Below are 24,599 nucleotides of genomic sequence, written 5' to 3'. Positions count from 1 at the left end.
GCATGTGCCAATATTGCGTAACGCCGGAGGTGAATATATTTCTTTGGTACCGATTATGATGTAATGGTTGGGTGGCTGAGCGGTATAAGGCGTTGTAATTGATTTTTTGATGCATGATCGTCGCTGGTTCGTAACCTTTATTTATTTATTTATTTATTTATTTATTTATTTATTTATTTATTTATTTATTTATTTATTTATTTATTTATTTATTTATTTATTTAATTATTTATTTATTTATTTATTTATTTATTTATTTATTTATGTATTTAATATAAGAGTCACAGAAATGCAGTGAGAGTGCTCAATACAACTGGTGTAAACCTGTTAACTTATATATTTGTGTACTACAGTATATTGACACGTAAATAAAATCATGTTGAAGACAAAATGGCCGCTAATCCGCCTATTGTTAGACCTAGGCTACATCTTCCGGTTTGGTTATGTAACCTAGGATGCTTATCCCTTTGTATCCCTGGTGGAGCTCAGCTGGTACATTTCACTAGAGTCATTATCGATTGGATTAGTCGTGCGTAGCGGACAATTCGGTCGCTCATTGGATCAATATTATCACGTGGTAATAAATTTGCATTGGACAATAGATTACTATATAATGGTTTAGTACTGCATATATCGGTTTAATCTTCAATAAGTGGGTTTATGGCTGGAAAGGTCACGGTGAATTCGCCGTGGACGTAAGTGCACTATGATCTGCGGCCTGACCGGCACCGATGTTTACCCCAATCATGGAAAAGGTCTATAGATGGATAATTTAGTTCTGCGTATTTTGATACTAGTACCTCATTTGGCACGATGTGGCTTCATTTACCCAAGTAATATTAACTTGATTGGATAAATAAAACCTTTCAAAAGTGACAAATATCATCTATTTCCTCCTCCAGCGTGATTCCTACTAACTATTGTAACTGGCTAAATACAGCGTGAGCAGGGCCGGAATTACCATAGGGCCAGATGGGCGGGGGCCCAGGGCCCCCAAATTTTGGGGCCCCCAAAATTGCCCTGTGCAGGGCGCATCTTCCATTTTACCCGAAAGACACCATGTTTGGGGTCATAATAGGGTACAAAAATTGCACAATTCTGTGCGCTTCACGCGCACTGGTCTGTTATGTAGCAAAATTCAGCTTCAATGTGGGCTAAAATAGTCTAAAATTGATTTTTTGAGCGCTTCGCTCGCAAATGTACTATTAAAATCTATAAAATTTGGTGATTTGAGTACACATGCCTTCTTCACGGTGCGTTTGAGGGCCTCCAAAGTTTGGCCTGGCCCAGGGCCCCCAAAAAGGTAAATCCAGCCCTGAGCGTGAGAGATAAATACTCACTTGTCGTGCTCATAAATTGACCGAGAGAAAAGTCTATGTAAACCTTGTCAATTTTGAAATGCTCACTTTTTTTTTATTCCAATTGGTATCATTTTGGAAAGTGAAGTCTCATCTTGCCAAATGAGGTACTAAAATACGCAGGTTTAGTGTCTTTAAAGATATTGCTTTTGTTGTTAAGTGTGCAGATATATTTTTGTGCGCATTATATTTTATGCCCAATTGCAGCTCTTCCAAAAACAAAAAACTACCTTACATGTATTTGTCCAAAAGAATTTATCTTCTTGTTTATCCAATTTATATGTTAAAATAATAATAATCGAACACAAAAAAATGTATGGTTATGTCCAAATCAAATTTAATATTTGCATTAAGTTATGCAAACTCATACTATACCAAAGAAACCAATAATTAAGTATTAAAGTTAATCGTAGTATCATAAACGGGGTGAATGGTCAATACCGTTATCATTGGATATTTGGAATTTGATAAAAAACAATTCATGCATTTCAAATTGATCATGCTGTTTTGATAGAGGCCGTCAGCCTTTCGCCATTTTGTGGGTACAAATGATACGCGTGTTCATGCGTCGGACGCTACGCGCAGGGCGCAGCTTGCCACGCAGCTGTTATCACGCATCGACACGGTGATTTTGCTGTTCACGCATGGAGATCGAACGACCATACCCACAAGATGGCGGCATATGACGTCACGCTGACGGCCTCTATTTGTGTAAATATTGCAGGTAATGAATCAAAGATTTTTATGTCGTGTGTTTATTAGATAAATATATATTTTCTAAACCTTTCAGTTACAACAAACCAAACGAACTGCAACCGTATTTCCGTATTGGTATAGAAAATCAGTACTGCGAACACGGTGAATAGTTTCCCTACTCATTTAATATTGACAACCTATCAAAATTGGGTTAGGGATCGTGATATTGAATATCGCCATTATAGCGTACATCAATTAAACACACTGTGGTATGGTTACAAAATAACACTAACAATGGTGCGGTTAGAAACCGGATAAGCTGAAATATTACTGCGCCCTGTTTTATTTTGTTTAATATTTAGATTTGAGGTCCGCCCGATGGGATAGAAACTTCTTTTTTTTTAAAAGAAAATAATGAAAATGGTTAATATTCTATTTTTAAATAGCTCCCATACCTACATCCGTATAATTATTTTGCAAAAAAGACGCAATATTTTCACATCAGCGCACTCAATGTTGAGGGTTATATTTTATTTTGTTTACTCGAAAGGATGCGGTTGACACGTTTATTTCTCTAAACAGAAACAATACAAGATGATTACTTTTTTCTTTAAGCATCAATGCTGCCAATGCCAAATTTCAGAATATTCTAAAATGGTTATCGACATTTTACCCTTTGACTTTTTCTAACAATTGTATAACTTTCCTGAAACTACACTGTTTATAAAAGTGTTTAGGTTTTAAACAGTTATTTAAACACTTGAATATATTTACTTTGTAGCACTTTATAAACACTATCAGTGAATAAAATGATAGCATATATCAAATATCGCGTCCATAGCCGTTGTGTAAACGTGTGCACGCGCCATTATCATCCAATGCCAAGGCTTGATTGTATCCGTTAGTATGCAATGCGCATGCGTCACGCCGGCAAGTCACATGACCAGTATGAAACCAACGAATGCAACGTATGAACGTTTGTTACAGACGAACGCACGAACGAGCTAACAGGACAGAGTCCCCTGTTTTAGGACAGCGTAGCTCAAAAAGACCCCTGAATTTTACCAAAATAGACGCTTGATTTTGATCATTCTATTTCCAAAAGACCTCCAAAATGACAATTCTTCACATTTCTGGCTTTTCTAGCTAGAAAGACTCTTGATTTTGACCGTTCGGAGCTCCGAAATACCCTCTTTTACCGATTTGCCGTCAGCTCCCAAAGACCCACCACATCAAAATTCCGGAGGCACATACCCACCAAAAATTAATGATGTGCATCCCTACCCCGATAAAACAAACCATATTTTTAATTGATCGATTGATCAGCACAAGGTTAATGAAATGGATAGATAATAGCATTAGGCTTTTGACGCATTCACTATGAGCGTGGATTACCAGCTAACCTCCAACCGCATTACTCCTGCATTCGCAAGTATACGGCGCACAAGGAGGGTACGCAATGCAATTGATGCAATGAGGACCAGGGCTGAAACCTGTATTCGTCAAGGAGGCAACCAGGTAGAGGTTAAAGCAGCACAGTAAACTCACTTCAGAAGAACCAAAAACATACCAAGCAGCCCTTTTCAGGCTACATTTTATCACAAAAGAGAAAACGACATGTTGCAAATAAAAAGAAAGCAAGAAACAACAAAGTAAGAAAAGTAAGAAACATAATAAAACAAAAAGGCATAAATAACCAAGAAAAAATAAGTGTAATTGCAAGTATAGCAAGAGAAGTCCCATCCAACATCTATTTTGCCGACAGGTTTAATGACACTTAACACAACCCATTCCCGCAGGCCACCGGTAAATCCAATTCCCTAAATATAAAGTTCGTTATTTTATAAAGTTATCATTGAAGAATGGTTGATATTCATGCACGGTACGTTTCAATCTTTGAAGTAGCCAAACCTCCTCCGTAGACAGAGTAAAAAAAGGGTACATTTCTTTAAAACAGCGTATCTTCAAAAGTTGTGAGCCGATTGAAATATTTCTTTCGATTTTTTAAAGCTACATAATAATATATTTGATTAATTTGTCAAAAATAGGAGAAAAAAAGGGCGCAATGAGGGTTCTGTTTTTGGGACACCCTGTATATATTACTGCTTATGACATTAATCAACCAATTATGTGGTTCCTATGTTGCATTTTGATGTAGCAGTCATGTCTATAATCACTGGAAATTGATGGGTACCAATCATTTTGATACAGCCTGTACACCTGATCCGTGAACTTTGTCTTTGTTTTTTAAAGACAATTCTTGTTTATATGACGATCCTACATTCCTACTTTTCAAAAGAACATTAGCATGTCTCTTTACTTGTCAAATTAGGTACTTTTTCAAAATCAGTTTTTAGAATTTCGGCCGGGTTTTAGTACAGTTAAAAATGTGGTGTGATCAAGCAAAATCAATATTCACTTTTCAGATTTTACATGATCGTATAAAGCATTTGCAAAGCTATATTTTGCAGAAACGCCCATTGAATTTGAATATTTAGTGCTAAAGATATGAACAGTTGAAGTGTTTCCAAAACAATATGGAACAAAAGAAATTATTGTCTTTGCTTGCCTATATCTGAAAATCAAAATAATCCGACCTGCGACTGATTTTGCTTGAACGCATCACAAATGTCCGTCTTTTGCTTCTGGAATTTGCTTGCTGTTTGTTTGTTTTTTCATTTAACAGACAACTTACCTTGGTTTTCGTTCATTATATCATTTTGTGCAAAAATTGTGTTGATTGCCATGTTCTACATATTTAGGTAACTCTATGTTTGTTATACAAATCGAATGTTACACTCAGTGAATATCATAACAGAAACATTCGGTAAAAACGCCAAAACAGTAGTTTTACCCCACATTTCTTTGAACAAGTTCATTAGGAATATTGATATCAACTGTGTATTTTGTTCATTTTGAGCAATTCCAACTAAAAAATCAAATCAATTCAAATTTTCATCATATCATCACATCAGACTGTTTCCTTTTATATGTGACATGAAGCACCGTAGAGGGCGTGATGATTTGGTCAAAGATGTTGTTGATTGCGTAAGCCCCCTCGTCCTTGTTTAGAGTGTCAAGTCCTTTTCTGCGGATTCAAAGTGCTTCTTTCAACCACCTGGTAGTCTTATTAGCTTCACGATTAATGACTCAGAGTTCTCTCAATTGATAGAGTGATTTGTATAGGCCATGTGATTAGTGATGACAGATTTGTGAATGTCCGTGACAGAAAATTTGCGATTTGCGCGCGTAAATGGTATGGATTCAAATTTCGCGTTTTGTTGTTCTTGTCCGATACCAAAGGGACGGCCAATTTCACCAATGTAGGAACTGGAGCACTCACCAGGGGATATCGTAAATGGCCTCCGCTATTTGTTGAGGGAGAAGGTTATCTTTTGGTTGAACGAGCATACTGTGGATGGTACGGTGTGGCTTAAATGAGTTGCCAGTCTGATATGAAACCACTTGATTGAGTAAATCATCTTCGATTTTACTTGGCATTGTACAAAATAAACATAGTTTACAGCAGTTTTGCCCACAGTGAGTTTTGCCCATTTTAACGAAAATGTTTGATACAGAACCATAATGGTTCCTTGCGAAACAACAATGATTATACATTTTATATCAGTCTCTTTATGTAATAATAATTAATTTCGTTTTGTATCTGACCACCTTTGTTATAATTGAAGACCGAATTAAAAAGACTAGTTTGCGTCTGACATCAGGGCAAAGGCGCGGCGTGATTGGTTGCTGACCTGCGCAGAACGGTATTTTTGGTCTAGTTGACAAGGCGTCATACGCAAACTAGTCTTTTTAATTCGTTCTTCAATTATAGATTGTTTATTTCCCACAGTTATTATGACGGACATGAAAGATGTAGGTGTCAAAGATTGTGTATATTTGTGACAAAATCCGGGATTTAATTAATCAATCAATCAATCAATCAATCAGGTTCACTGATACACGCAATCAGCATGTAAGCGTCATAAGGGGCTGCGCAATAATTATGAGCCTAGTGCGGTAATGATTTGGCTCCAGGAATATGTTTAACTTCCCATACAGGGGTGTAGCTAGCCTCATAATTTGCTCCTGCCAGAAAGGTCAGTAACAGGTAAACTTTGTGGGCAAATGCACATAGTAATGTTCAACTTGAATTACCATTTATTTTTAAAACAGACTTGACATTTAATATGGAATACTTTTTTCGCACAATTCCAAGACTGGTGTGGTAGAGGTCTGCATAAACGGCACGGGCTAAATATTTATTGGGGGTGTGTTGGGAGATGGTGTGAAATAATTGTATGACAGAAAATGTGCTTTAACATTAATTAACATTATGGCGCTCATAATGCAGTGAATTAGCCTAAAATGGCGGATTTAAGGAGACTGAATTTGGTTTTTGTGGGGGTAAAAATTCTGACTTTGAGCAACGTTATTCTGATGTTATCACATTCATTGAGGTTTGAGGCGATTTTACTGAACCTGAATACCAATAAGTGTTCGTCTGAATTGAAATGCACCTGTGATCTACCAGTTTTGAAAGTGGGAGGAGCTTTAAAAAATATGGCTCTCTAAAGTGATACGCACTCAAAAAGTTTGAATGGTCCCCTCGGCCAAATGTTATAAACTTACTGTACACAAAGAAACAGTGTGAGTTCATTGGACAACCAGGAATCCACACAGTTGCTTTTGTACCGTGAGTTTATAACATTTGACCCCAGGGGGCCATTCGAACCTTCTGAGTACGTACAGCTTCTAAGAGCCCCATTTTATGCTCCTCCCCTGTTCAAAAACTTGGTTCTTTGTAAGTGTATTGCAGCTGTGATGAATGCCAGTTGCTGGCGAAGTTTGAGAAATATCACCTCAAACCCCTATAAATTTGATAATAACAGAACCATGTCTGAAATTGTGTCCCACACAAAGCTCAAATTCTGCCTCCCTAAATCCGCCATTTTAGGCAAATTCGCTACATTATGAGCAATATAATGTAAACATATGGAAAGCACATCATCTATCAAACAATTATTTTAAACCAACCCCGACACACCCCAATTAATATTTAGCCCGTGCGGTCTATGCAGACTTCGTCCAAACCAGTCTTGAAATTTTGAGAAAAATATTCCATATTAAATGTCAAGTCTGTAGCTTCCATTCCTTTTCTGGAAACAGGAAATTCCACCATACGTTGCAATTTCCTGTTGCCAGTGGCGGCAGCAAGATTTTTTTTTTGGGGGGTGGGGTGACGACAAAGCGGAAATTTACGCAATTTGGGGGGTTGCCTCAAAATTGGGGGGAATTGGGGGCAAGACAAATATGGGGGGGACAAATGACCCAATTGTCCCCTAGCGCCGTCACTGGTTATCTTTACTTAAAGCCTTAATGTACCATCTCTTTAAATTTTTAGATTTTTCTTTTTTTCTTCCAAAATGATAATATGCAATCATTATGAAAGTTCCCAATACATTTGGACGCGAAAAACATTGGGAATTTGCAAAGAAATAACATCATGAACTTCACCTCTATCACTCAAAATATTTCGCACTTTTTGGATTAGCACGGCGAGTGCGGCCTCAGAGTAAGTCCTAGCACCCAGTTTGGTTACGCACCCGCCACATGTGGAGTGAGCGTAATCAAACTGGCTTCGTATGAGACTACGATTTGCGATCGTTCTGACATATTATCATAATCTGAAAATTTTGATAATATGTCGGACCAACAGAAAATCATCTCGTTTTACTACAAATAGGGCGAATTTGACAGTTTGCTCATAGATTTAAGTTGGAACATGTGTAAGGGGTTAAATATTACGATACAAATATACCAAAAAATCGGTTTTGAAAAATAAAATAAAGGTATATTCTGAAAAAAAATCGTACATTAAGGCTTTAAGTTTCATTTCCGTTCACGAAACTCAATATAACATCCGAGACAGGCCAATTATGATATTGGTTCTATTTTGGAAATATGTGCTTATTTAAGCATCTAGCGGCAAGTTCGCGTAAAAGCTGGCAACCAATTTATTTTGGTTAATTATTCGGGTATGCTGATTTTAAAAATTTGGTCTGCCAAGCTACTGGTATATTGGAACCCCGTGATCCACAAAAAAAGATGAAGATGGGCTATTTTTGGTCATTGGCTGACAGTGACTATCATTTAGGGAAGAATTATAATGGGTACATATACATATAGCAGTACCTTGCCTTTTGTCCATCCCTATCCAAAAATAATGATTTTGAGGGAAGCCAGGGAATGCTTTAGGTCAGTCATTCTTCCCTGCCTGATAAATTCATAATCTTGGGAAGGTGGCCACATGGTAGCGTGAGGGAATAATTTAGATTCTCTGGAAGAATAGACACCCCTGAATTAGGCATTCAAACACAAACCAGTCTAAGGCACAACATCTTTTTTGGTCTTATAGCGGTAATCGGTGCTCGAAGAGGTACCGATGGCACTTTTTATCGTACCCTGAACATATTTGTACAGTGCATTCGTTTTCTATTTAAATGAAAACAAATGCTATTCAAATGTTCATTCATTAGGAAATGAATTTGGAGAAAAATAAAATACTATGCTGAGCCATCAGCCTGGGTGGCTCACGCTCCACTAATTTCAGATGATTGAGCTCAGTAATACATCAAAGAATGTCTTCCAATTCATGAAAACAAATAGATAATCAGCTTATCGGATTAAAAGCTTAGAGGGAAGGTCTTGCTGCTCAGCGATTGTTTGTAATTATCAGAAGGTTTTCTCCAAATTCATTCTCTAATGATTATGCTTGATACAATGTATTACATCTCCAGGGAGCGATGTTAAGAGTTATCGGTACCTCACCGGGCACCGATAGTTCTATAGGACTAAATTGGATGTGGTGCCTAAAACAATCTTATAATTTTGTGTATGTAGACCTACAATGCAATTGCACAATAGACAAATCGTATATACTTGATGTACTCGTAAAAATATTGTTCTGTTTCTGACCCAGATTATGAAAATCTCTGTTAGATTTCTGTTGGATGTTTATTTTCCCACAGTTATTATGACGGGTATGAAAGACGTAGGTGTCACAGTCCAACAACAAAAGACGTTCAGGTGTAAAAATCGGTAAACTAATAATTTTAACGGATTAAATGTCATCGAAAGTATGGATTTTTTTTTTTTTACTGACGGCCAATGGTCATGGCAATTTTCTCCTGAAATCATAAACGTAGTATCTACTATGAGAAATACTTCTAGATACTGCTTTTTAGTTTGGGAGGCAACAATATATAGGTATGGAAAAATAACACGTATACTCATATCAATAACAGTATTCATCAGACTTAGTTCGTTGAGTAATTCGTAGCTGAAATCAACTACAATTTTCCTTTAGACAAAGTTGAAGACAGATTTGGTATCAACCATGAAAACCCAGGTGTTCATCGTGTTTGTGGTGTTGGTTACTCTCAGTTCATTGATGCTTGAATCAGAAGCAGCACCGGTCAAAGAGTTGGTTAGAGAAAAAAGGGAACATTGTGATTGTAATGATCCTGCAGTGCTACTTATAATGACTTGTAAGTATTAATTATGGCTATGTCACATTGCGACACTGGGTCAACGTACATCACCGTATACAAAAATATTTTATCCGGTGGAAAGATCACCAGTCCGGTAGAAGATTCGATGGGATTTGGGGTCCGATTCCGTTCGTCTCTCTATGCGTTGTGGCCGCTAATAATCCTGCAGGCGTCTTATATCCGATCGTTCAACGTCCGACAAATGACCGGATTTGGGTGTCCGATTCCCGTTCGTCTCTATGCGTTATGGCCGCTAAAAACCCTGCAGGCGTCTTATATCCGATCGTTCAACGTCCGACAAATGACCAGCGAATCCATCCCATGTAGCACCAGCAGAGACGTCGACCCTATCAGAAAAATGGGGGAAGAAAGGGTATTTGAGAGGGTTTTTGGCCCCTCAGAGGCAGTGGCGTAGCAAGCCCTTTTTCAGAGGGTGGACAAAGTGGGGGAAAACAACTTTTAAGGGGAAAAAATTTGACGAAAATGGTCAAAAATGGGTTAAAAGTACAAAAAGGGCTACAAATCTTACATATCAGGGCAACCAGAGTCCGGGGGGCAATAGAGGTGAGAAATCTTTGGACCTATAAAGGCCCAATTGAAGCCATTTGTGAATCAATTTTAGCACTATTATTGGGTCCTATTTTAGTTTTTAAAAGCCGCAAATTGGTGAAACGAAAGCCTAATTGAAGCCATTGAAAAGTTTTCACCATTATTGTATATATAAACGATTGTTTCAAACATAACGCGTGGATGTCCAAAGCAGAAGCAAAAAAGAAGACTTGTCAATTTTTCAAAATGAAGGCAGTCCAATTGAAGCCATTTGCATGGGGACGGATTTTACATTATTAGGCCAATTGTGTAAAAATTTAGTTTTAAAATGTGTGACCTAGGGGCGAGTTGTCTTATAATGAGCGCCTCCAAAGACTTAGTCTCACCTCACCTGGAGAACAGATATACATATCGTGCCATTGCCGATGTTACCAAGTGTCTTGCGTCAAAGACCCGTCAAAGTAGGCGCGGACCCGCAAATATCCTACGGTATGGGTCCGTGTGACCCGTAAAAATTGAACCAAGCAAAGAGCAGAAAATCATAGTTTTGTTGTTCCACTGGAAAATCTGGTTCATATAATAGGTCCAGCTCCCTGGGCACCCTTTCAATTCAGTTTCCCATCAAGTTTTCAACCCGGGTTTTCAATTTTCTACAATCTACATACCGTGATCGCCGTAGCTAATTCTCTCTCTTGAAATTTCAAAGGCATGGGTCTGTCGTCGGACCCTTGAAAATTGGTGAGGACTCTTGAAATTTCAAAGGCAGGGGTCCAAAGGACCCTTGGATTTTTCTTCTTATTTCGAGGCGCGGTCGTGTGTACGATGTTGATCCCTTCAAATGTATCAAGATTAATTTGCGTCATGCAGACACTCTTAAGTTTCATCATTCATATGCCAGAACTGACAGTTTTAAATTCACAGTTTTTAATAGATTTCCTGTTTATTTTGACAATTTACCCTCTCATGTCAAGGACCAACTCTTGATGAGTCTTCCTAGTTTTTTACAAGGTACGAAAAATACTTAAATGAAATCAGCTATTAGCTGGCAGGTCCAGAACTAATCCTGATTTCTTTTTTACCTTTTTGGGTGCAATAACTGTAATTTCCTTTCTGTATTTTTGTTCCTTATATAATTTTACATAATATTTCATTTAAATTTTTTGATGTTCATATGAGCTGCCTGGCCTAGTGGGAGTTTTGCTCTTCTTCCTGGGGGTGATCTCTCAGCCCTTTTTGTTGTTTTGTGTTTGTAAAGAACCATACGGTTAGCCACTTTTGTCACTAGAGACTTTGCGAAATGAAGTTTGAAAATTTACTTTAACTGGAACGGTAACTTCAGAAAAATCGATTTTCATTATCTAAATCAATATATTATTAAAAAATCACACTTTTATGTTTTGCAAAATGTTTGACAAATCACATACTTTGCAAACTTGCTTGATTTATTGTCGTTAAGGGATGGGGTATGAACATTTGGACAGTATTTATTGTGGGATATTAGAGCACATCAGACATATCGAATTGCATTCTGAATACGAAGAATGTCCTTCTGATATCAAATAATTTAGATATTTTGAAATTCGCAATGTAATACACATTTTATGGCAAATGATTAAAAATTGATATTTTTGATATTTAACAGTACTCGAAGTAAACTTTATAAATCTGATAATATGTATTTTAAAGTGTATGTAGGTGGGATGAAAAGCCGACGATCAATTGAAAATTTTGACCTTTCGTATTGAAGATATGGATTTTTTCCCAAAACACCAAAACAAATTAGTCCTTTTAGGAAAAAATCCATATCTTCAATATGAAACGTCAACATTTTCAATTGATCATCGGCGTTTCCTCCCAGCTACATACATATATCATTAGATTTGTAAAATTTACTTCGAGGACTGTTATATATCAATAATGTGAAAAATATATTTTTTTATTAGGTCATAAAATTTGTATTATATCGTGAATTTCAAAAAATGAAAATTATTTGTTATCAGAAAGACATTCTTCGTATTCAGAATGCAATTCGATATGTCTGATGTGCTCTCATGTCCCACAAAAAATACTGTCGAAATGCTCAAAACGCTCATTCCAGATCCCTTAAGACAAATGAATACCTATTTTTTTTTTATTATGCTGTTTGCCCTTTCCAACAAAAGAAATAAAAGTAGACATCAACTCAGTTCTTATTTTGTTTTGTATGTTAAGTGGCACCGCTTCCCATTTTTCAAGAATGGTTTGTATTACATCAGTTAAAAAATTATTTGATTTATACCCATCTGTATATTCTATAGCATTATATTTTTTCAAAGCCCAAACCATGCGATGGATTTCTATGCGTAATCTTCTTTCTTTCTGGTGTATCTAGCAAACATGCCGCGCACAGTCAAAATGTAATTATCATATTTATATTAATACAAACATTATTAAATATATAAGATATAATATATGGCAGATGCTGTAAATATTCAGAAAAAAAGTTTACGAGCTTTCATAACATTACTAAAAACATAAGCCAAGCATTTACATTAGACGATATTAGACGAGATTATTTGTCCAGTAAAACAATGAATGGTTTCCGCTTAGCAAAGTTAAAGATTCTAGTCATTTTTATTCCAAATCTAGTTTGCAAAACCATGGTGTTGGATTTATGCGTGCTTTAAACCTGGCACCACCAGCACATCCTATTCAATATCGCCTCCTGCAACAGCTGACTTAAAAATGAAATGATGCAAGATTATATTTTGGATGTGCTTACCCCGTAAAGGTCTTCCCAATCTTTTAAAACCAATCAAAAGAGCCATGACAACCAAGACTTTAGAATTTAAGCAAACTCCTTTTACAATTGGAAATTTTTAAAAGGATATGAAATGAATGTTCTTAGTCAATACCATTTTGAAAAAGATCCACTTACATTTTTGCGGGAAGTTAAACCACAAATTCAAAATATATTATCACAAGAAATTAAAAGCCAAGGTTCGTTAAAATTTCAATTAGGCTTTAGAATAATAGAATAATGATGTCTAAATATAGCGAGGGCGATGTAATATATGATATTCCAACTTTTTATCATGAGCAAATTCCTGTCTTGAATGAAAATGAAATAAACATGGATAATGCTTTTGGTTCCATTTTAGAAAAAAATTGAGAAGTGGGTCAAAATGGTTCAAATTGGGTTATTGGGCGTGTTGAAAATTTGTGGATCAATATTGCAAATTACCAGCTTCTTCGCGGTGGTTCATACATTGATTTACCACCAGCTTTAAAAAAAAAACAAACAAGCCATTATCAATGTAAAGAACAAAGACGACAACTGTTATTTCCTGCACAAGATCATTCTGATCGGCCTGGAAAATATCCTACTGAAGACAGCTTAGACTTCACAGGAATTGACGCCCCAACACCTATTAGCCAAATACATCTTGTAGAAAAAATGAATAATCTTGCATGAATAAACTTGGATAAAAGACTTAAAGCCTTAATGTACGATCTTTTTAAATTTTTAGATTTTTCTTTTTTTCTTCTAAAATGATAATATACAATCATTATGAAAGTTCACAATACATTTGGACGCGAAAAACATTGGGAATTTGCAAAGAAACAACATCATAATCTTCACCTCTATCACTGCTCGAAACATCTCGCACTATTTGGATTAGGATAGCGAGTGCGGCTTCAGAGTTAGTCTCCTACGCGGCCAGTTTGGTTACGTTCCCTCCACATGTGGAGGGAGCGTAACCAAGCTAGTTTTGTACGAGACTACGGTTTGCGATCGTGGCCGACATAAAGTCATAATCTAAAACAATTATGACTTTATGTCGGACCAACAGAAAATCGTCCCGTTTTACTACAAATAGGACGAATTTGACAGCTTGCTCATAGATTTAAGTTAGAACATGTGTAAGTATTACAAATATGCCAAAAAATCGGTTTTGAAAAAAATAAAGGTAAATTCTGAAAAAAGATCGTACATTATGACTTTAAATCGTCTTTTAAATGATCAAACAAAAGACCCGCATCGAAAATACTTTTGTGAACGATGTCTTCATGGTTATACACGTGCAGATCTTTTACAGCAGCATAAATCAGAATGCCAAGGAAATAGCGAGAGGGCGCTTCGAATAGAAATGCCAAAACCTGAAAAATCAATATTAAAATTCGAAAACTGGCACAAGCAAATGAAAGCACCATTCATAATTTATGCTGACTTTGAATCCATTATTAATAAAATTGAAGGCCCGCATTAGATCCTGATAAAAGCAGCACTCAAAAAACACAATTACATTTGGCATGCGGGTTTTACTTATATCGTTGTACGATCTGATGGACAAACGTGGGAACCAATTTCACACAGAGGACTTAATGCAGCTGAAGTATTGTTGCGATGTCTTGGGCAAACAGAAAATGAAATAAAGGAATTTTCAAAAACCCAACTCCCTATAAACATGGCTAAAGACGACTGGAATAATTTTAATCATTCAACTCATTGTTATACTTGTAAAAACCGTATGAAAATAAAACAAAATAAAAAAACCAACAAGCCTTACTTGGATAAAGTACGAGTTCTCTGTCATCTGACAGGCAAGTTCCGCGGTGCAGCACACTACGTGTGTAATTTAAAATTAGGATTAAAACCAGAAACCACTATTATTCCATTTGTGTTTCACAATCTTAAAGGATACGAAGCCATAAGCAAAGTGAATGGCAACATTAGAATTATTCCTCAGAATTTAGAGCGTTATATTTCTTTTTCTTTACGTTAGCTACGCTTTATTGACAGTGCCCAGTTTCTTCTTGCATCATTTGATAAATTAGTCAAAGCAAACAAACCAGAAGACTTTTACATTACAACCAAATTTGAACCTGATCAAATAAAACGCGCACTGCTTCTTAGAAAAGGAATTTACCCCTATGAATACATGGATAGTTGGGAGCGCTTCCAAGAAACACAACTGCCAGCTATTGATGATTTTTATAGTTCGCTGACAGATGAAAGCTTTTCTGCAAATGACTATGAGTATGCTCAGAATGTATGGCGTACTTTTGGATGTCAGACGCTAGCCGACTACCATGATCTTTATCTTAGGACAGATGTGTTTCTTCTAGCTGACGTGTTTGAGAATTTCAGAACAACATGTCTCAGACAATACGAGTTAGATCCTGCACACTATTACACATCTCCAGGTTTAAGCTGGGATGCATTACTCAAGAAAACTGAAATTCAGCTGGTATTACTAACAGACTATGACATGCATTTGTTTTATTGAAAAAGGTTTAAGAGGAGGAATTAGTATGGTTTCAAAGCGTATTGCAAGGGCAAACGATATTCTTACTCCTAATTTTAATCCCAATGAAAACCAAGTCATATAATGTACTTGGATGCAAATAATCTTTATGGGTGGGCAATGATTCAACCTTTGCCCATAGGAAAGTTTGAATGGGTACAACTTCAAAACTGGACACAAGTTCAAGAGATAATAAATCCTCCTCCAAATGCTGATAAAGGATATATCTTAGAAGTTGATTTGGAATATCCACCTGAAATACACGACATGCATAATGATTATCCGCTGGCACCAGAAAGTATAGAAATCCAAGATGAATGCCTTATCAGAAGAATTTGTTAGGCAATCAAAAATTAACAAAGATTAAAAAACTTGTGCCTAATTTAAGAAACAAAACAAAATACATAGTACACTACAGAAACTTACAAAATACTTATCATTATGAATGAAATTAACATATCTACATAGAGTGTTGCAATTTGAGCAAAAACCATGGATGGAACCTTACATCCGAATGAACACTGAACTAAGAAAGCAAGCGACAAATGATTTTGAAAAAGATTTGTATAAATTAATGAACAACTCTGTATTTGGCAAGACAATGGAAAACTTACGCAAACGCGTTGATGTTAAACTAGTGCGCTCATCTGAAGAAACAAAGCTAAGGAAATTCATTGCACAACCATCGTTTGCAAGACAAAAAATATTTGACAATGATTTAGCAGCACTGCACATGTATAAAGGTAAATTGTATCTCAATCGACCTGTATACGTAGGCATGAGTATTCTTGACTTGAGCAAATTATTGATGTATGATTTTACTACAATGAAATGAAAAACAATATGGCAATAGAGTAAATTTACTTTACACTGATATGACACTAACACTATGACACTAACGACTATTTACATAGCACCGAAAATAAAAAAAGTGCTTGGAAAAATGAAAGACGAATGTGCAGGTAAACCAATTTCTGAATATGTTGGATTAAGACCTAAGATGTATTCTATCGTAAAAGATGATGGAAACATACGGAAGGCAAAAGACGTTAAAAATGTGTTGCGGAAAAAAAAATTCATGAAAACTACAAAGAAACGCTACTTAAACAAACAATCTTCCGACATGGAATGAAAATGTTAAGAAGTGAAAATCACCCAATATATGGATTTATGAACAATCATCCAGGTAGATCAAATAGTTGATTAAATTACTTACGAATTTATTGATGGCTACGGTATCACGTCATATCCACGCATCAACAGGCCGACTGGTCTTGAATTGGCTCTGTATTCTTGACCTGTGACGTCACTATGGTAGATGTGACGTCATACGGTTAGTTGTATTTCATCAGTGACTTATAATCTCGCGAAGCATTTGGCTGGTATTATCGGGCCCTTAGTTGGCAAATCTTGTCATCATGTTGTCAACTCTACCGATCTTGTGGACAAACTGAAGGACATTAAGGTTGAATCAGATGAAACTATCACCCCATACGACGTTTCAGCCTTGTTCACGAGTGTCCCACCGGAGGGCGCTGTAAACGCAGTCAAGGAAGCTTTACATGCTGACAACACGCTAAGTCAACGAACTAACCTGTACGTGGACCAAATTTGTTAACTTTTAGAACTGTGCCTCAATTCAACTTATTTCGTGTTTGAAGGAAAATTTTACAAACAAAATCATGGATGTGCGATGGGATCCCCCGTTTCCCCAATTGTCGCGAACCTTTACATGGAACGCTTTGAACAAGCTGCACTAGACTCTTACAGTGGTATTCCACCATCACATTGGTTCCGTTATGTCGATGACACTCTTGTGAAGATCAAAAAGAGCGAACTAGACCCGTTTTTTGATCATATCAACTCAATTGACAGTAACATCAAGTTCACCCAGGAGGGTGCGGATGAGAATCAGTTACCTTTTTGGATTGTTTGGTCAAAATTCAGGCAGATGGTACACTTTCAACATCAGTATACAGAAAAGCGACACATACGGACCAATATTTACTGTTTGATTCTCACCATCCACTTATCCACAAACTCGGTGTGATCAAAACTATCTTTCACCGTGCGGATACCATCCCGTCGAAGGAAGAAGCTAAAGCTGGTGAACGCGAACATCTGAAATCAGCCCTAGGTACTTGCGTTGAAAGCGTTGAAACCTCGAAAGGACCAAACACCGTCCAGACAAGCTTCCACCACCTCTACGAGCAAGTTCGGTATTACCATCCCTTATGTCTCGGATGTTTCGGAGAAGCTAAAGAGGATCTTCACCAGCACCAGATTCCTGTCTCATTAAAACCCTGTAACACTCTGAGACATAAGTTAGTGCATCCTAAGGACAAGATTCCTCAACGTAATCAAAGCAACACTGTTTATGCGATTAGCTGCCAGGATTCGGACTGTGAGGACTACTACATAGGAGAGACAAAACAACCTCTCCACAAGCGTATGTACCAACATCGTCGCCCCAGTTCAACAGGGCTTAACGACTCTGTGGTATACACGCACCTCAAAGCAGCCAAACACAACTTTGAGGACAAGGACGTTATTGTGCTTGACAGAGAACATAGGTGGTATGAAAGAGGGTGAAAGAAGCAATATATGTTCGCAAGGAGGAACCAACTTTGAATCGCGGAGGGGGACTACGCCACAACTTGTCCAAGAGTTACGAACCGACTATCAGGATCGACGACTCCCGTGTGACGTCACATCTACCATCGTGACGTCACAGGTCAAGAATACAGAGCCAATTCAAGACCAGTCGGCCTGATGATGCGTCATGGATATGACGTGATACCGTAGCCATCATAAATTAGTCCAGTTGAATAGAATTATAATTTAGTCAACTACCCAATATATGGGTTTCATTTAAATAAAATTTCACTTTCTCCTGATAAAACGATGGATTGCTGATGATGGAATCAACACATTAGCCTTTGGTCATTACGCCCTCGGGAAAAAATTCTGTGTCTGGAGGAACAACTAGTAATTCCTCCTGAACAAAACCTCTTTTTGGAGGTTCTCCGGGTTTTATGACAGCCCGTTCTAATCATGCATTTTCCCCAAATATGGTCATGAAAATGTATAATTCTGACATTTGTGAATTTAGAAGAAAATATGGAACATGTCGTCGGCACCCGCATTGAACCATGGGAACAAAATATACTGCGAAATATTATTGATCAGCAACTATATTCAATTTATTTAAAATGGTAGGCCTAAAATAAGGTGGGCGGTAAATAACAAGGGTGTGCTTTTTGTGCTTGGGACGACTCAATCCCACCAGTGGGTTGTATGAGAACAAAAGGTACCACTGGTTGAAGTGGGCGCTATCACATAACGTTCTTTTGATCACTTAATGACAGTAGCCTGCTACTGTCAACAGTTTCAGTTTCATTTCGTCCTAATCTTTGTATTTTATCAAGTTTATTGTTATTATCATTATTATTTGCTTAAAAAGTTACCTTTTTCAGAGTCTTGGTTAGCAGCGACGTAGCTTGTGACACCATCACGGCGTCTTCATTCAGCGTAGTGTTTACAATCCTCCGGTCACATGACCACCCGATGGGTGATCAAGTGTCAGCAGATCATTGTAGGTGGCGGGCAGGTCGTATCCGGCGTCCCTGTTGAGTGTAGGTTTTAGTGTCTTTATCTCTATGGCTTCCCTGATCTTTCTGATCCAGAAACGATCCTCCCTGCCGATGACTTCCACATCGTCCATGCTGATCATGTCGTGTCTGTGATCAGCTTTGTGGTCACCGACAGCTGTTCGGGGGGTGGAGGTTCTAGTATGTTCTTTGAACCGGGTGCCAAGATTTCTACTTGTCTCGCCAACATAAGTGTTCTTACATTCGGGGCAGCTGATTCTGTAAATAACATCGGGTGGTCATGTGACCGCAGGATTGTAAACACTACGCTGAATGAAGACGCTGTGATGGTGTCGCGAGCTACGTCGCTGCTAACCAAGACTCTGAAAAATGTCAAGAATGAATTATTATTATTATTATTATTATTATTATTATTATTATTATTATTATTATTATTATTATTATTATTATTATTCTAATTCTTATTCTTATTCTTATTCTTATTCTTATTCTTATTCTTATTATTATTATTGTTATTGTTATTATTATTTTTTAATTATTATTATTATTATCGTTATTATTATTATTATTATTATTATTATTATTATTATTATTATTATTATTATTATTATTATTATTATTATTATTTGTTTCAGGTGTCCAGGAGTGTCTAGGGAGCAATGGTATTATATTACTTCAAAATGGGCAAAATAGTAAGTGTATCGCAACATACAGTCTTTATATTTTTTCGGTGACCGAAAAAACACATAAAATGCAATCACAAAGATACAATTTGCCAGGTTATATTGATGTGTCACAATTCCGACACTTTGACAGTTCCATTCTTTAAATTCCGGAATTTAGTGTTTGAACTATTTTTGCTACAAGCACTGATAAAGTGAGATTGTGCGATTTTAACGCTCCCCCCAACCCCTGGGGTCTTCAAAAAACTTTAAACGATGATCTGTCACGCAAATATTTGGATGCTGACTCTCTCTTTACCTACTTTTTGCTGTTTTTGCAACCCATTAGCATACCAATATTTCACAAAAGCACTCAAATGTACCCTAATTGGGCGCGTTTAAATGCACTTGTTCCTAAAGGCACACAATTGGGCGGATTAGTCTCCACTGAAACCCACCAATCGATATACCAAAATCGCTAAAAAGGTACTCAAAAGCCGTGGCACATCCCTCAGTACCTTTAACCCAGCTGTGCCTTCAACCAGGGAGACCCCCGAATTTGAACTTTCAGAGTGAAACGGAAGCTTGATATGGTCGCGGCATTTACTCCTTCCGACATCTGATTCACGTTCAGTGTTCCAGTGAAGTGTTACAGCTGTACGCCGTAGAAGTGACGTCATAATCGGATTAACTACCATAGCAATAGATGAATACAATTTTTGAACAGACCGACCTGCACTACAAGCAGATTGCACTTATCACCTGTGTATGTCAGCAAACATAGATTGAATACAATACCGCTCTTTTCACAGATGCAACATCCGTCCGCCGGCGAACCAGCTAATGACGTAACAATTGTTATGAACTCCAGTCGTAAAAACGTATCACACAACAACAAAGGCATTTTATGAAATGTACAACTTTCCTTGTTCTATTAAGGCCAAAATGTTTGAAACGAATATTCCCTAATATAATGGCCTAAGTTGCATAATTTATCTAATAAAAAATATTACACATACACACCCCAACCCATCCCCTCACACACACCCAACCCCTATATCTTCAATACGAAAGGTCAACATTTTTCAATTGATCGTAGGCTTTTCATTCCGCATGATGCAGTCATGTCTACAGTAGTGCGATATCGCAATAAAGCTGGTATTATAGCTTCAGTTGGGTAACCGATTATAAAGGAAACGAAAGGAAACAATGGTATGTGGACCTTTGTTCACGAAATGAGACAATGGCCTGCTTTTTGTTAACCAGCATTCTTGAAAATGAGCAACATAATGATTGTTGACTTAACACGGTTTGGAAATAATTTCTTCATATTTTTGGTGTTATCTGTCGTTTACATATCCTTCCTAAAACACAAAAGTGCGACCCTCTCCAAACACCTAAATTAGCTAAAAATTTAGGACATGTTACAAAACTATATTTTCTAGAATTTCATAGAATAGTTTAAATGTAGCTTGTACCGTTTTTGTGTGGCATCCTTCAGAACATAGCGGTCCGTTACCAATATAGCTCAATATTTTCGGTCAAATCTCCATTCAATTAACACGGGGAGTTGGCTAGCTATGAGCTAGCTATGCTTTGCCCTCACTCATATTCTACGAAAGTGCGACCCCTTCTGCGATCTAACCTAGCTGTAATTTTAGGTCATGTTAGAGAAATATATTTGCTAGAAGTTTGGAGAATAGTTTAAATATTGGCCGGTTATTTTTCACACAGTGATGTTAACTAGGCAAATGCAATATACTTATAACATAAAGGTCGCGCGTCAATGGTGAGAGCACTGTGTATTGTGTATAGGAAAACGGACAGTAACTGCAGTATGACCTACATACACTTTAAGTACAAATCATCAGATTGATAAAGTTTAATTCGAGTACTGTTAAATATCAAAAATATCAAGTTTTAATGATTTGCCATAAAATGTGTATTACATTGCGAATTTCCAAAAATCAAAATTTATTTGATATCAGAAGGACATTCTTCGTATTCAGAATGCAAGTCGATATGTCTGATGTGCTCTAATATCCCACAATAAATACTGTCCAAATGTTCATACCCCATCCCTTAACAACAATAAATCAAGTAAGTTTGCAAAGTATGTGATTTGTCAAACATTTTGCAAAACATAAAAGTGTGATTTTTCAATAATATATTGATTTAGAATGTGAAAATCGATTTTTTTAGTTGCTTTGACAAACAATACCGACGCCAAAAAAGGTACGATGATCGATGCTTTTACGAGTCAAAAACATTCGCAACATTATTGACATGGGCCTCTAGCAAAGAAGGTTCCCTATTAAAATCACTCTTTACGTACCAATTAGTTTGGTCCATGACGTATAAACTGAAAAACATAGGGGTTTGAAAGTAGTTAAAATTAAGAAATAGAGGTAATTGGATGCAATCAGTCGGGTTTTGAAATTGGCTGAACAGGAATTTCAAAGAAATTGCATTTTCCTTCACCGAATATTATATTACTTACACGAAACAAACATGCATGTTCAAAATGATTACTTTTAATGGTGAATTTTATTCGTCCAAATAAAATAACATGTTGTTGTTCTCATTTTTTGTTGTTGTAGATCAGGCTGGCAAGTAGGCCTATAAACAGCGAATGTGGATAGTCATGGACGGACGTATTATATCTCTTAGTGTTAAAGCGAACATTTGAAAATCTCTACTGTATCGAAGTTCTTGATATTCTTAGACGATAATAGACAAAAACAACCAGACTGTTAATATTTCCTTTTAGCTTTCAACAACAACAACAGCAACAACGATTTTGACAATGCATACAAGTACTCTTATAATGATTTCATTTGCAGGGGACGGACGGTGAAGCTGAATTATGACGTCGTCATTGGTTAAACAAAAAAAAAACGTTACAAATAATTCCCGAAATGTAGTATGTTATTAAGCAATATTTAGTCTAGATTCATTGTGTTTTTAAGTAACTAACGGTTAAAATACATATCCGGCCGACATTGATTACTGGCAAATTGAACGAGGCTGTAAATCAATAGCACCATATGTTGTCCCTGGACAGGCAAGGAGTAACATCGATCTTTAGTACAAAAAACAACCTTTTTGATGTATGAAAATTACCTAAAAGAAAGTTCCAAGTAAACTTTAAAAAGCTGTTCGTCTATAAGGCAAACAGCAGGGTAAGTAAATGTCACTGCAATATTCTCAACAGCGTGTATTGTTAGCCGAATTTACTGCAAAAAAATAGAGATAGAGCTCGAAATATAGACAGACGTCACATCATCTATACATAAAGTAAACAATAACGACCTTTAGTTAGGGGCGAAAGTGGATTAAATTAACGTCGTAATCACTAATATAGTAATGTATGTAAAGTATATTAAAAATCTATGTCATTCACCTTTTGTACTTCCACCTGCGTCCGCTTTCATCAGCCCGGAAAAATAAGTCACTTTTCAAAACTTCGTAAAAATTATCAAACTATAACGATTAAACAGTGGCGTACCGTGGCCGCTCCTACCCCGGGGGCTGAAGAAAATTGAATTTTGGCGCCCCATCCTCAACAGCCCGAAAAGGTTGACCCAATATTTTTCGGTGGTTTGAAAAAGTGAAGAGCAAAAAAAAAAAAAAGGGGTTTCAGGCGCTCGCGCCTTAAGTAAAAGCAATGTATAGCACCATTGTTTCTACTTTTTCAAAATTTTCCGCCCTTTTTTCGTTACTAATTCTTTTGGTCGCCCTTCTTCTTTTTGCCGCCCTTCTTCTTCCGCTGCCCCTTCGTTTTGGCCGCCCCTACTTTGACCCTGGGGGGCTGGAGCCCCCAAAGCCCCCCCCAAAAAATACACGCATGTTAAAGCTACCATAAGTTTCATTTCAGAACCTAAAATCATTGTTATTCATTACAATATCAGTGTCTCTGATTATAATCCGCCGGATTGCAGTTCTGCATTTCAAAAATAAGTCATATTCAACAAAAACATCTAAAAAATCATGACATAGCATAATGCATGGGGTAAAGGCTAGTATATTTTTCCTGAATTTACTGTAGATAATATGTAAAATAAAGCAGCACAGTCAAGTGCGGTCAAATTACGTTTTGGATATCATCTTTTAATTTGTGATGTCTAAATCATTCGTATTATTAAATGCATTGAGACCTCGATTTGTTTAAGGGTGTACTACACCCTGTGGTAAATGTGTGACTATTATTTTTGCATTTTTCTCAAAAATAATAAAACACTGGTAACGAAAGTTATGTATATTATTGGGGCAAGGAATCCAATTACTTCACTGAAATTTCAGTAACTCAAGACAAGTGGTTTGGTATATATGATAGGAAATGAGGTACATCCTAGCGGTACCTTATTTGTTATCATAAATAACGAATCGCTTGTCTTGGGTCACTGAAATTCCAGTACAGTAATTGTATTTCTTGCCCTATAAATATACATAACTTTTGTTACCACTGTGTTATTAGTTTTTCAGAGAAATGCAAAAATAGACACAAATTTATCGAGGGGTGTAGTACCCCCTTAAAACAGAATATAAACACAGATTGCGGTAATAAAAAAAACTACAGGCACAAATTACTATTTTATCACAATTAACAATAATAAATTAATTGATTTCATAAATAATAAGGATCGACCAAGCATCGATGGTCCATCGAAAGATCGAACTAATTTGTTTCCATTGTCTTAGTATGTACACTGAACAAGGCCTGACTTGGTAGACTGTTTTGATTTCACAGGGTAACTCAATACCGGAGATAAATGATGCGATCAAGCTAAATGAGTCTGAATGAGTCGATCAAAATCAAAATTCCATTTTTAATATAATTACTTGAGTCATTTTTGAACCGGGGGTGAGGGTGAGATAGGTG

At 36.7% G+C, this 24,599-nt stretch overlaps 1 long non-coding RNA gene across 1 annotated transcript; it reads left to right on the top strand.

Moving 5' to 3' along the window:
• Positions 1 to 23,777, top strand: LOC140140286 (uncharacterized). Its single transcript, XR_011857236.1, has 3 exons — positions 1 to 29; positions 19,691 to 19,747; positions 22,318 to 23,777. It is a non-coding gene; the product is annotated as an uncharacterized lncRNA (long non-coding RNA).
• The last annotated feature ends 822 nt before the right edge of the window (positions 23,778 to 24,599 follow it).

Source organism: Amphiura filiformis, chromosome 19 (genome assembly GCF_039555335.1).
Source record: "Amphiura filiformis chromosome 19, Afil_fr2py, whole genome shotgun sequence".
NCBI lineage: Eukaryota > Metazoa > Echinodermata > Ophiuroidea > Amphilepidida > Amphiuridae > Amphiura > Amphiura filiformis.
This window is presented reverse-complemented; position numbering and strand designations above follow the sequence as displayed.